This window comes from Coturnix japonica, chromosome 4, assembly GCF_001577835.2.
Source record: "Coturnix japonica isolate 7356 chromosome 4, Coturnix japonica 2.1, whole genome shotgun sequence".
Taxonomy (NCBI): Eukaryota; Metazoa; Chordata; class Aves; order Galliformes; family Phasianidae; genus Coturnix; species Coturnix japonica.
This window is the reverse complement of record NC_029519.1, coordinates 19,761,661-19,775,007: the sequence shown is the minus strand read 5'-3', so window position 1 is coordinate 19,775,007 and position 13,347 is coordinate 19,761,661. Positions and strand designations below refer to the sequence as shown.

Sequence of the window (13,347 nt, the reverse complement as noted above, 5' to 3'; positions counted from 1 at the left end):
GCTACAACGTAATTCCTTTTTATGACTTAGTATTTTATTTTCCTGACAAAATCATAATCTGAGCAACAAATTAAGAAAACAGAAGTGGATTACAGTGAAATATACAACATAAACAATGATCATAAATTTTGTTGTTCTATGGTGAAATAAGAACTTAAGTAAATGTCATCAAAATAGCCAGGGAAAAAAAAATGAAAGCGATGAACACATTAAAGTATAATGAACTGTATGAGAAGGAAACTTTGGAAAGATGACCTTAGTTAGAAGAATTTATTTCTTTGCTATTTCAATATTTTGTCATCAAAGCATTAAAGACGTGACTATACTGAATGGCTTAGATTCTATGGGGTTTATCACTGTCAATTAATGCTGGATGAAATACAGCATGAATTATTTGAGTGGACCAGAAATATTTATTGGGTAAATAAAAATAATTATTTCATGCAGCTAAATAATAATGGTTATACTTATAAACAAACAAGGATATTTATGTGTACATTTCAGATGAAGGTCACCTTAGTGCTAAACTGTATGATTCTGTTGCTCTGTAAAATATTATTTCTAGAATCATTTAATAAATAAATGGGAATGTGTCCTATAAATAATGCTTATAATTCCCAGAACATGTAAAACCATAATCTTTGGAAACAGTATGATTTACTTTTTATCTTTTTTACCACAAATATTTCAATATTGAAAACTGTAAAGATATGAATCTCTAATAAACAGTCCATTAATTTTAAATTAGATTTCATGTCTTAACAGTAGATCAGAATTATCTGATGAAGTTATTCTGCATTATACTGCTGTTATTACAGGTGGAAGTAATATTGTGGAGAAATGGAAAGAAACAGAGAAAGAATGCTCATCTGTATTCAAAGACTCAGGCTCACAATGAAAGACTCCACAACGGGGAGATCTCCAAAAAGAGATCCTTCCCTACTGGTAGCCTTAAATGGGGTCTAGGAGAGGTGGAGCCATCCAGTCACATAGGTGACTTTGCAAATATGTGCAGGTGTGTAAGCAAGCAAAGCAATACAGACAAAGTTTTCCACTTTGGCACCGAGATACTATAATAGTAGTTACAAGCAATATTTTATGATTAAATACAAGGCTCAGTTTATGCTCTAGATGTTATTAGAACTCTATTGTAATCCTCAAATATGATGACATTTTATAAGAATTAAAGTAAGTGACATCATAAGGATTAAACAACTTATAATTGCACGGACTGTTAATATCTCTCTAGCAGAGGCACTATGATCGGACTACACTTTTGCAAATGCACAGCATTTGAGATCATGACAGGATTAACAGCATACCTCCTGTGGCTCAGTGTTTCAATAAGCAGCCAGACTTTTTTAGACAATTTTAAGGATTGCTCTAATCTGGCATTCCAATGTGATTTATATGGCATATATAGGATTTCTACTTTGCTATAAGAGCAGCATTTTTAAAAGAGACATTTCATTTTTAAATGTAAACCAGCGAGTTTGAGAAAGTTAGGCACTAATGAGAGAAAACATCCTTAATACTTCTATTGTGGCATAGTGTAGACCACATCATCACACTCTGTGAACACTAACTATTTCATAGTTCATTCTCATTTTCACCCTGAAGGGGGAACAAAAAAAGAAAAAAATATATATATAATTTTAACAGTCTCCTAAAAATTATATCCCTTACAGTGAAAGTAGACTTAGGATTTTCTGCTTGCGGTGACATCTTCAGCTGTCAATATTCTCCTTTTTTTATGGTCAAGCTCCAAAAGAAGAGAATTCTGAGAATTGATCTTCATGCAATGTATTAACAATCATTTTGGTGTAATCTAGACACAAGCAAAAGTCCATGCATGACATATTACTATAGTATGAAGTACAACAAGCAACATCATAAAAAAATAATTTCTGAGTTCATTATTATGTGAAAAAAAAATAATTTTAGGTACTTAAAAAATGAACAGAAAAAAAACACAGATGCAAAGCTTAACAAAAAAGTATTCACCAATACTTCACCCAGATATAGCTATCATCTGTTACTTTTCAATGTACTTCTGGAATTCTAGCAATATTTAAATCTAAGCCACAACTCAAATACATAGGAATTTTTTTAAATTTTTTTTGCTTTTCCTCAAATTCAGAGAGTGCTCTTCAAGATCTGCACAGAAGATGTATAAAAGACAATACTGAAACCAGAAGCACCAAAAGGTAACTAGCATGTCAGGAGAAAAAAAAACAAGCAAACACATTTTTCCTTTATGAACTTAAGTAGAAAAAATTATGACACCATGTATTTCCTATTTTACAATTCTTGCCCTGAGGAATCTGTGCTGTGAGGCTCTGAGACAGGGCAAGGAAACACAGGAAAGGGGCAAGGATAATTTCCCTGGTCATTTATTGACTTTCCCTAAGGGAAGCTGTAGACACAAAGCTTGTTATCGTCAGACAGTGCAGAAAAATGTTCCAAAAATGATTTTAATGGTTTTGCCCACTTTGGGCATGACTCATTGATCTGAGCAAAAGAAAACTCATTTTGATCAAGATAAACTCAGAATTTAGTTAAAACTGGAGTTCAGTAACTAATTAAGATAAATCTCCACTGAAAATCTCATTGCTTTTTAGTATCAGCAGTAGCGTCACTAAGAATAATATATCATGGTCCTCTAAATCTGCAGCTTTTTGTCAGGCAGACAGCATACCTAACTATGTTTTATGCTGTTTTGGCAGCATGTCTCAACAAACAGAATGCAGCTTGTTGCTCATATTTAGTGGCAAACCTCACCTCTAGGCAAAATGCACTTAGTTTGACAGGATGGTAAAGACATGATTTAAAAAAAAAAAAAAGCCATCATAATAATAGTAGGAGGAAAAGGAAGAACAGTCCAGTTAATTATATTTTAGAAAAAACAGTGATGCTGAAAAGAAGAAAAAAAAAGAAGAAAATGAAGTCCAACGTAATAAGCTTAGTCTCTTTCAACTGTTTTTGTATTCTTCATGCCTAAATGAAAGGAAGTAAAATTTCTTGGGGAAAATACTTACCAATTACAATGCCATGCTGTCCAAACAGCTTCATATGTGATACAGAGAATTGAACATTCCTTTTCCCTATAAAACAGCATTTATTTCAAGATAAATAAACTTTCATATTGAATTGACTGAGTATTTGACTACATGAAATTATAAAACTGCTTTTAAAGATGCCTAGAAAACCACTGTATTGTAATAATTTGTTATCTGTCAAAATATTCTCAATAAAATTAGATTAGTTTAAGAATACTTAATATGGTTAATGAGCAGAACTGGAACATTCTTTTGATACATGGAAGTAGTAACCCTAAAGCCATTATTTTTGTAATAGTATAATTTTAGATTCCCATTAAATCCTAAACCCTAATCCACCTCAAACCATAAGTATACAATGTTGGACTATAAAAATGCTTCAATTTGTCTGGTAGGGATTTCAGGTTGCACAGATGGCTGCTGTAGATTACTAAAAATGGGACTGCAATAACAGTGCCAGCTGTATAACAACCAGTCCATCTCTAAAAGAGATAGCAAATTAAAAGAGGGAATCCTTTCAGAAAACGTCTGAGAGCTCCTTCAAATGGGCTGAAAAATCTACATCAGGAAGAAAGAATTCCAATTTGACTAAAAACCAACCAAACAAGAAACAAAACAGATTCCTTCTGGCATATTTGTCATTAAAACTGTGTTTCAGCAAATCATTTAGGGAAATGAAAGAGCAGGGTTACATTCCTTTATTATCACTGTAGCAACTGTAATATTAAAGTATTTTCTGATTTTTTCTAATCTGACAAGAAGATTAATTCCAAAAACCTAGAAAAGTGGTGAGGGCTATGGGAGTAAGATGTTGATTTTTCTGACCTAGCTGAAATCAAGTCTACAGTGCAGTAAAACCATTACTATTCTCCAGAGGAATCATTGCTAGTTCTTGAACGATGCAGCATATCCTAATGAAATTGGTCACATAGTTCACTTCCCGTTCTTTCTTTCCTCTGGTGCAATGATATATTAGGAACTGGAAATTCACATTAGTCTAAGCATTTTATTTATTTTTTTTTCCATGGAAATTATTAATGTTATTGCAAGAATGCAGTCAATTAAGGATTGATAGTAATAATTATCTTGCAGAGCAGATGCTTTGATATCAACCACAGTTAAAGTACAACTTTAACTGATTCTTTCATGATCATAAACACAGAGCCATCTTCACATGAATGTCAATAATTTCATGTAAGACTGCCCAGTACAGAAATCAAAATTACAGTAGATAATGCTTTATCATGTCTCAGGTGATACATTGAAGACAAAAATAAATATCTATCTTCTATTTTATTCCTACAATCAGATTTGATCAAAATTCTGTTGTATTGTACTTATCGTATTTATGCTTAGTTAAATATAAGAATTAAGCAAAAACTTTTTGGACTTTTTGACTTCTTTCCTCTCTGACAGAGAACTTGATCCAATCCTTACTCTCCCTCAAGGAAACCCAATTAACGTCATAGACATTCGGTTCTCATTTCCATTCATCTACTGAATTAAAATAAGGGCTCATAAATTAGGATAAAACCCCTTTTCTTTATGGCATAATTTAGAAGAAGTCTTCTGTGGCCTTTGTGTAGTGTTGTTTGGTTTTAATACAAATTCTAACCCTTAATGGGGGGGGGGGGGAGGGGTGGAACCCTCCCTTTTTTGTTACTTTCATTTTTATATACTGAAAATATTATAATATAATAAGAATGTTTTTAGAGGAGGGAGAAGACATAATATCCAAATATAAAACAGCTACTTAAAAATATTCTACTGAAGTAAAAAGTATTATTTATACCCAAGTATATCAAAAACCACTAGTCTTTTCTACCATCAGAATACATAATGACATAATTTATTAGTGTTTACTTTTTTTCCCCCACTGATTTATATGAAGGGCTTTTAACAGTTTCAAATTATGCACAATAACAGGTCATACATACTGATGTGTAGAAGTCATTCTACTCAGCTTAATAGTCTAAACTATGCACGAGCATAATGTAAATCCAATACACCATGAAGAGCAGAAAGCAAAAATGAGATTCCAGGAACTAAGCCAACAAACTGTTTTTTCATATATATGCTTTTCTTGGTCCAGTAGTTAACATTTATGGACTAGAAAACACTGAGACATATTTTAATGAATTTGGAGATTTGGTTCATGGTCCTAAAATGGTGTTATTCTCAATATTGCAAAGTGACTGCAAAAGCTCTGTCCTGCCCAGAAAATACTTGTACACACCACCATTTTTTGTTCTATCTGAAGTTATATTCCAGTTAATAATTACCATTGATCAAGCATTTTCTCATTTACTTAAGATAACATAAAAGTTATTCTGAAATGGAAGAAGAACACAGCCCTTGAAATGCATATGTGAGGTGATTCAAAGCAGAAATTATTTCATTTCACATTGCAAAACAAGCGATTAGAAAAAATGCTAAAATGTTACATGCACAAAAACAGTTAATTAACGTTAATTTACTTTTCTGTTCACAGGAGAAACAAATTTCAAATTAGCACCTATGTTTTTCTTATAGTATAAACTTTACACAATGCAAGTCTTGCTGTATAAGAGAGAAAAACAGTACAGAGACCCTTGAAAACATTGTTCTAAAAATCAGAATATGTGAAAAGAAATTCCAGTACATGAGCAGTGTTATTTAGGCCTATCACATGTATTGTGCAAGGTACCGAGCTTGGGCCAGGGCAATCTCAGGAATCTGTACAGAATGAAGAATCCCTTGGGAGCAGTTCTGTGGAGAAGGAATTGAGGGCCCTGATGGATGAGAAGCTGGACATGAGCCAGAAGTGTGTGCCTGCTGCCCAAAAGACCAACTATGTTCTGGGCTGCATCAAAAGAAGAGTGGCCACGGTCAGGGGGTGATTGTCCCCCTCTACTACACTCTTGTGAGGCCCCATCTGGAGTACTGTGCCCAGTACAACAAATATGTGGAGCTCTTGGAATGAGTCCAGAGAACCACTAAGATGATCAGAGGGCTGGAGCAACTCTCCTGTGAAGGAAGGTTGAGGGAGCTGGGCTTTTTTAGCTTGGAGAAAAGAAGGCTCCTCCAATGAGAGAGACCTCATTGTGGCCTACCAGTACTTGAACGGAGCATATAAACAGGACGGGATATGGCTGATTATGAGGGTAGTATTGGACAAGAGGAATAGTTATAACAGCTCCCATTCAAATGCACTGTCATCACTTTCTTTTGCCACACTTTCTTGTAGCAAGATTTGTAAAGGTCCTTATGCTGGATTTTTACCTAGACCACTTTTCTCCCCTAGTTATTTTGAACAGATGTCTGATTTTATTTATTTATTTAAAAGGTAATCTGGTAACTTACTACAGAGACAAGTAGTGAGGGAAGCTGTTTTCTTGCTTTACTGTATGCATCTGTGCACTAATTTCTGCCAATGCATCATTATCAGTCATCATCCATCATCTGATCAGCCCTGGCTGGATCAGGAAGAGAAAATGCATTTGCCTGTAATTTAACCAGCAATTGAAACTGGGACCCTTCTAGAATACTTTCAAAATCCACCCATAGCAGGCATATAAAACTTGGTTATTCTTTTGCTAGAGAGTGATTTTGTACTCTTCTAGCAATGTTATGTTTTCCCTTTATCAAACAATCCGTCAAAAGGCAGGTTGTTCAGGCCAGGAATAAAGAACAGAATTATCCGGTTTACAGTCCTGTAAAGGCTCCAGGGATGCCTTCCATAGCAGCATGAACCAGTAGCAGTACAGTACTGAGTTCAAATGAATCTGCCTTGCTTCTCAGCAAGGAAAACTATCCAGGACAGAACATCCTGCTACCACAAATTTAATAGTTTAAAATTAGCTGTCATGTGTACCTCTGCTAGGTACCGAACAGTATAATAAGGGCTTTTTCCACCTAACTGGAAAGTACAAGCATCTTGATCAGTACTGTCTGCAAAGTTAACAGTATTGGTTCATATGTAAAATACACCACTCTGCTCTAACAGTTGTTTTTTTTCCTTGCTTTAATTTGTTGATTTATGAAAGACTGATTCTATCTGATATGATAAGGAAATCTAGTATCCAATCAGTTCATATTTAAGCAATTTACAAATACTTGTGCTTTTTCCTTCTAGGAAAACTAACTTTAGAAATTTCTCATAAGCATCCAGTATGCTTTCATTCTAAATAATAGGTATTCTTTTTCAAAGCAAATTACACAGTAGTACAAGATCTGGGGAACAATCAAAGAGCTTTTGCATGCAGAACACAATGAACACCCCAACTGGCCCCAAACCCCACACAAGATATTTTCTGTATAGGTTGGCAGGTCTAAACTAGTCATTGCTTTGTTCTTAAAAATACAGTAAGTATTTAAAACTTACCTTTCAAAAGCTGTCTACGTCTGTCTTCACAGTTTTATTTTGAAGGACAGATCAGAACAATGAAAGACAGAATTTCTTAGTTAAATTATGTCAAATATTTTGGCCTACTCCCCTACCTCCCCTTCACAGCTCATTAATAATATTAAAGCGTTGATAAGGGAAATTGTTTACAAAGATTGCTGTGCTGCACCTCTAGTTTAATGGTAGTTTATTTCCTTCCTGTCAGATTGCCTAGCCTGTTGAGAAAACCTTTGATGGTGAGACACCTTCAAAACATCAGCACAGAGAAAATTCCTCTATTACCTAGGCATTATAGATGGCAGTTCTTCTATAGGTCCCTTTCCTCTCAGATTTTTAGTCTTTAGACTTTCTACGTATCTCTTTATTTCCTTTCCATTCTGATTAAATCTACTACAGTTTTGTTTCTTTTTCAAGTATTTTCCTGGCTTTTTTTTTTCCAGCAGAATTTTCCATCTGGTACTACCCTCCATATTTAAAGAGTTCTGTGTTGGCGGGGGGGGGGGGGGGGGGGGGGGGGGGGGGGGGGGGGGGGGGGGGGGGAGGGAAAGAACCAGACCTAAAGTTCAGAAGAGCATTAAATAGCACCGTTTGATTTGCAGATTTTCCTACCCTACAGCAGTCATGACAGCTGCTTCCATAACAAATGATTAGAGCTTACAAACAAGGCAGAGTAGTGAAGGACAAGAGATTTCAAGGAGCCGTCCACTATGTAATTTGCAGATAGATAGCTATTTACAGTGTCTACTGCAGTATTTACAGTGCAAAAATGGATATGAAATCCTTTAGCATTCCCTAGCCATACTGATCTCATCTATTTTTACTCTTCTCTATCCTCTATCCCTCATTCATCCCAAAACACACACAAGCACACATAAAACTGTCTTCTCTTTGGAAGCACATTCCTAGGAAGTCTCACAAGGATAAATTCTGGATAAAGGCATAAAACATGGAAGAAAATTAATTACAAGAAGTAGTGTTTGCTAATTGGTTTTGGCACTGCTGGTGGATTGCAGTGAGAAATTTCTACCACTCTCTAATTAGAATGCCATTTGATTTAAAAGTGTAATAGCAAATACCTAACATAAAATACCTACTTCCACAGCGTAATTTACTTTCAGTATACTAACCAATATACTGCTGTTTTAGCAAAGTCTTTCCAGAGAGTTCATAGATGAATGATAAAATAAAAATTTCTAAATAATCAGCTAGTTTAGACACAAACTCCAATAAAAGTTCTGCATCTAACCCTGAACATTGAAAGAAAAAAGTAGTTTCACCAATCAATAAATCATATCACAGAAAACATGACAGCCCTCTCCCTAATTGCAAACAAATTTTGGTCATCTTTTACCTAATGTATTTTATCTGCAGTTGTAAGTTAGCCCTATATTGATTTTTGCACATCATCTCATGTAGCCTCATCTGAACTTTGAATGACTTAGATGCATATACAAAAGCACAAATCCGTTCCAGAATTGTCCTGCTGACAGATGAAGTTTAAAATTTGTTTTTGTACAGTAAATTACAGAAATGCTGATTGTCCTTTCGCTTGCAGAACTACAAATCAAAATCTTAGTTAATGATACATTTATAGGAAGGGCCAATAAAAAAGAAAGCCAAAAACAAAAGTGTGTTCTTTCCTCACTTTTGTGTGCATGTAATAAACCAACTGTAAATGATGTTTTTTATTTTAGGCTTAAAGTTGAAAGACTCTCATAGTAAATGACACAAAAGAGCTACCAACATACTGCTGATTTATTAAGCCCAGCACAAAAAATGACCTGCTGTTTGTGGCTATTTCGTAAGGAAATTTTTATCTCTTTATAACTGAGAATGTTACATGAAACTTTACCAGGGTGCATTAATATCAGGGTAATAATAATGCATAAACTTGATGAGAATTCCCTGACTTGAAAAAAATATTGTGGGGGGAAAAAATGACAGAAAGAATGGGGTCCAAAATGTTACATGTTGTTTGTATCTGTGCTTTGGCATTTCCAGTTATAGAGTAACTGCGTATGCCAGATTCAACTCATGGGCACAATTATGCAGGATATACTTTTCAGATTATATTATTATCAGTTAGTGAAATGAAATGCAAGTAATGTGAACACAGAAGGTACTTGGTATTTAGGCAGAGAAATTTTTGTACTATTTGTGGTTTTTTTTCCCCTCACATACATGCTATGGGAAAGGACAATAATCCAGTTAGATACAATCATTTTTAATGAGTTTTATAGAGTGCTTTTGGAATAAATTGATTTATCCTATTGGTCTCTGAAACATAATTTGTTATGGGCAATATGACCTATGTTTGCAGTGTCATTAGTGATTTGAGATGCTCTGGTTGGGCTTGCTCAGAAACTGCAAGTTACCCTACAATTTCATTTTTAAGATATCAGATTGTTTTCTAAGGCAAACAAGCAAGACTCAGAACCTCAGACTAGTGGCCATCTTTAAAGGGAAAACAAGAGAAAAGATTAAAGAACATATTTGCTTTTCCTTTAGAGATAAATTAACAATAAAATTATTCTGAGAAGGTATAATTATTTTTCCTGATGATTTCTGTTAAGTAAAGCCAACAAGAAAAAAAAAACTCCTTGTAAAACTGCAGATATAGAAGAGAAACAGAGAGTTTCCGTAGAGAAGCTGAACACCTGTACTGAGATACTTTGCCACTAATCCCTAGCAGGGATTCAATTCTAGATCTATTGTAAGAAATCAACCAACTCTTCAAGCACGGGTATTATAGAAAGAGAAAACTTAAATGCTTTAATAACAACTCATAAAAAAGCATTAAAAAAAAAATCATGGCATGCTTACACTTTGTAAATTTTAATCTTCACAGCTCATGAAAGAAAAACTCTGCAGCACACAGAGCAATAAACTGGAAACAAGGGAAATATAAAATTCAAACAGAGCTTTAGGATAATGACTTCATTTTCACTATATGATGAAAAAAAAAGTCATAGAATCATTTTTTTCCTATTATAAATTATGTCAAAGCTGAATAACAAAATGAAAATTGACATGTGAATACACAGCAGTGTCAGAGCTGACAGTATAAAGAAGGCAGAAGAGCAGAACAAAAGTAGTTGTATTTCACATCCTAGCTACTACAAGACGGTAGAAACTGCAGTCAATTTGTGCAAAATAAAGAAGAAAAATTAACATCAAGAGCTATTTTAATAAAATATAACTAGCAAAATCACAAGACTATTTTTAAATAAAAGATTTCAAGGTCCAGATTAAGAATTTGCTATATTGTTTTTCCTATATAGGAAAATATGTTTTACTCTTAGAAGGTATGCTATATTTATTCAGACACACTGCTGGAGGTTCTGAGTCTATATTTGCAAGAAGACACAGGGGAAAAAAAAAAAAAAAAAAAGCAACACAGAGCGATAATTCAAATCTGAATAGGGAAAATGGTTGTAATTGACATTTCTATTGTGTTAGCTACTTCAAAAAGGAAGAAATAGCTGTTCCCTGTTCACTGATCAGCAGAAATGGGTGGGGGGGAAGATTATAAAGCCAGAGAGTTATAACTCCAGTGCAGTCATAAAAGTTTGTCCACTGAGAGATGGGGTTCAAGCCACAGTTGAAAAGTATGATGGCTTAAAGTATGGAGTTCAAGCCACAAGTTTTCTATTCTTACTTGAAGCTTTTTTGAGAAAGAAAGTTACAAGTCATTCCTTAAAAAGAAATTCACAAAAAGCCTGAAAAGATTGAGTCCTCTGCTCATAATACTATTATGAGTCCTTTGCTAATGTTATCCAGCTGACCAAATGAAGATCAGAAATTAGAATCTACAACTAATAAAACATACAATAAGAAAAATCCATACAGAAGCAATCTACTATCAAGAAAAAAGGACAAACAAACACACACCATGTTCCACACCATGTCATGGCAGGGAGCGAAAACAGACCTATACAAATGTGTAAAGTGAAAAGCTATTCTGAAATATGATAAAGGACAGCACTACTACAAGTTCTGCTCATACAACACCAGTTATAATGAAGACAGTCCTGGCCTTAGTAGGTGGCACTGTGAAGCTCTGTCAAAACAGCAGGCTCTAAGTAAAGGATGGCATGAGAAATCATGAGAAAAGGTAACTTGTGGGCCAGCTGCATCTTCAGAAATTTTCCAGGTCACTAGTTGAAAATAAATGGAAGGGAAATATCAAAAAGCCAAACAATTTAATCTTAGGAAAATGTGATATTAAGGTTGTGTGTTTTAATTTCTCTCTTCTGCTTTTTTTTCCCCCACTCTTACACAATTAATTACATAATTACATTCATTTCAGCCATCATATTCAATAAATTGCTAGTTACTTCTTTGAAGAGAATAAGCCGAGGTTCACTTCCTACAGGAGCTGGAAGGACTAGGGTCAATCAAATGAGATACTACAAGGAAGAAAGAACAATTCCATGGCTTAATAATACTGACAGTCTTATGGAGTATTAATTTTTTTCCCTTTCTTTGCCAAAAAGATCCTACAGGAATTTGGACAAAACACTTATACTGAATCTTTCTCAAATCATACCTAATCAGATACAAATTGCAAAACCACTAAGCAAACACTTGCAAAACCTATGTTAATATGATGTTTATTTTTTACAAAATACTCTGTCCAATGAAGTACCATGCAAGCCTTTGAAATTTTCTGAACTACACAAACATCATATTGTGCTAAATTAGCAGGCAAAATAATGAACGTTTCATGAACTTTGACAAATTGTGATAAAATGGGGCCAATATCATACACTTACCTCATAGTAAAGCATATAAGTCAATGAGAAGTTGTGTCTTCAGAGCCAGGGTTAAGTATCATTTGGTATGTTAGATAAGGCTTGCCTATTAAAAAGCAAAAGTAAAAGATGAAAGATGAGTATCTGCTGTTTGTGCAGTGCACTTAACAAGTCTGAGAGGTGCTGAGGAAAGGGGAAATCCAGCATGCAATCATCCTCATACCTTCTGTTTCAACATCTCTTATATGTAGATTGCAGCTGATATGCTTAAGGTATTAATAATTATTCGAGTCAGTGCATTTCTTGATGAACGCAGCACAAGTTAGCAATCCCTTCAGTAAGGTAGAAATAATATAAGGATGGTGGTAATAATACAAGAATGATGGTAATAGATATCCAAAGGTTATCTATAGGAAAAACTCACCAATACAGATGCCTTCAGTCTAGCTGGAAAATGCTGAGGCTGGTTATCCAATCTCCACAAAGGAGCAATCTCAAAAGAGATGCTGCCTTAGTGGTGGTCAGCCCTTAAATGAAGTCTAGGAGAGGTGGAGTCAAGCTCCACCCCTTCCAGGAGCACAGCTAAATTACCTTCACCTGTGCTCCCACAGCTGACCCGACACTTCCCTCAGTTGATTAATCAGAGGTTCAGGCTGTGATTACCAGTTTCCCATACACCTTCTTTTTCCAGATTGTTTCATACTCATTTCATGCTCTCTAAATTGGTTGCCAGACAAAGTCTTACCATCATACAAATTTGTTTTTGTAGACTCAAGTCTCACAGGCTAAGAGATTTGATGCCTTTTAAATTTAAAAATTTTCATTTCTCCTTTTTAATGTTCTTCCTCATCGTTTCCTGCTATGCTTCAAGATCAAGTATAAGGATCAATAAAACCTGCAGCAAACAAGCCATAAGGAAGCAAACTGTACTATTTATTGGGCCACATTTACAATAACTCCATATATGAACAGAATGCTAAAAATGTTAAATTGTCTGTAACAGAACAATTCAAATTTCTAACGGTCTCATTTATTCTGCCTGGAAAGTTGGAAACTATATATGGATGAACAAATGATACAGGATGTTTTCTGCTAAGAGGAGTATTTCCTGCAGGTATCAAATTGCCAAGCCAGAATATCTTAGTCATGG

The 13,347-nt window shown here is 34.6% G+C and overlaps 1 long non-coding RNA gene across 3 annotated transcripts; it reads right to left on the bottom strand.

The window, feature by feature from the left end:
* Nucleotides 1-256: 256 nt before the first annotated feature.
* LOC107312969 lies at nt 257-12,672 on the bottom strand. Of its 3 annotated transcripts, none has more exons than XR_001554704.1 (6): nt 12,622-12,672; nt 12,421-12,529; nt 12,219-12,303; nt 7,423-7,446; nt 3,039-3,104; nt 257-1,828 (listed from the first exon to the last, which is right to left on the bottom strand). It is a non-coding gene; the product is annotated as an uncharacterized LOC107312969 (long non-coding RNA). The 3 variants fall into 3 exon arrangements; XR_004307186.1 differs by having other exon boundaries at nt 7,423-7,442; XR_001554705.1 differs by lacking the exon at nt 7,423-7,446.
* Between the last annotated feature and the right edge of the window lie 675 nt (nt 12,673-13,347).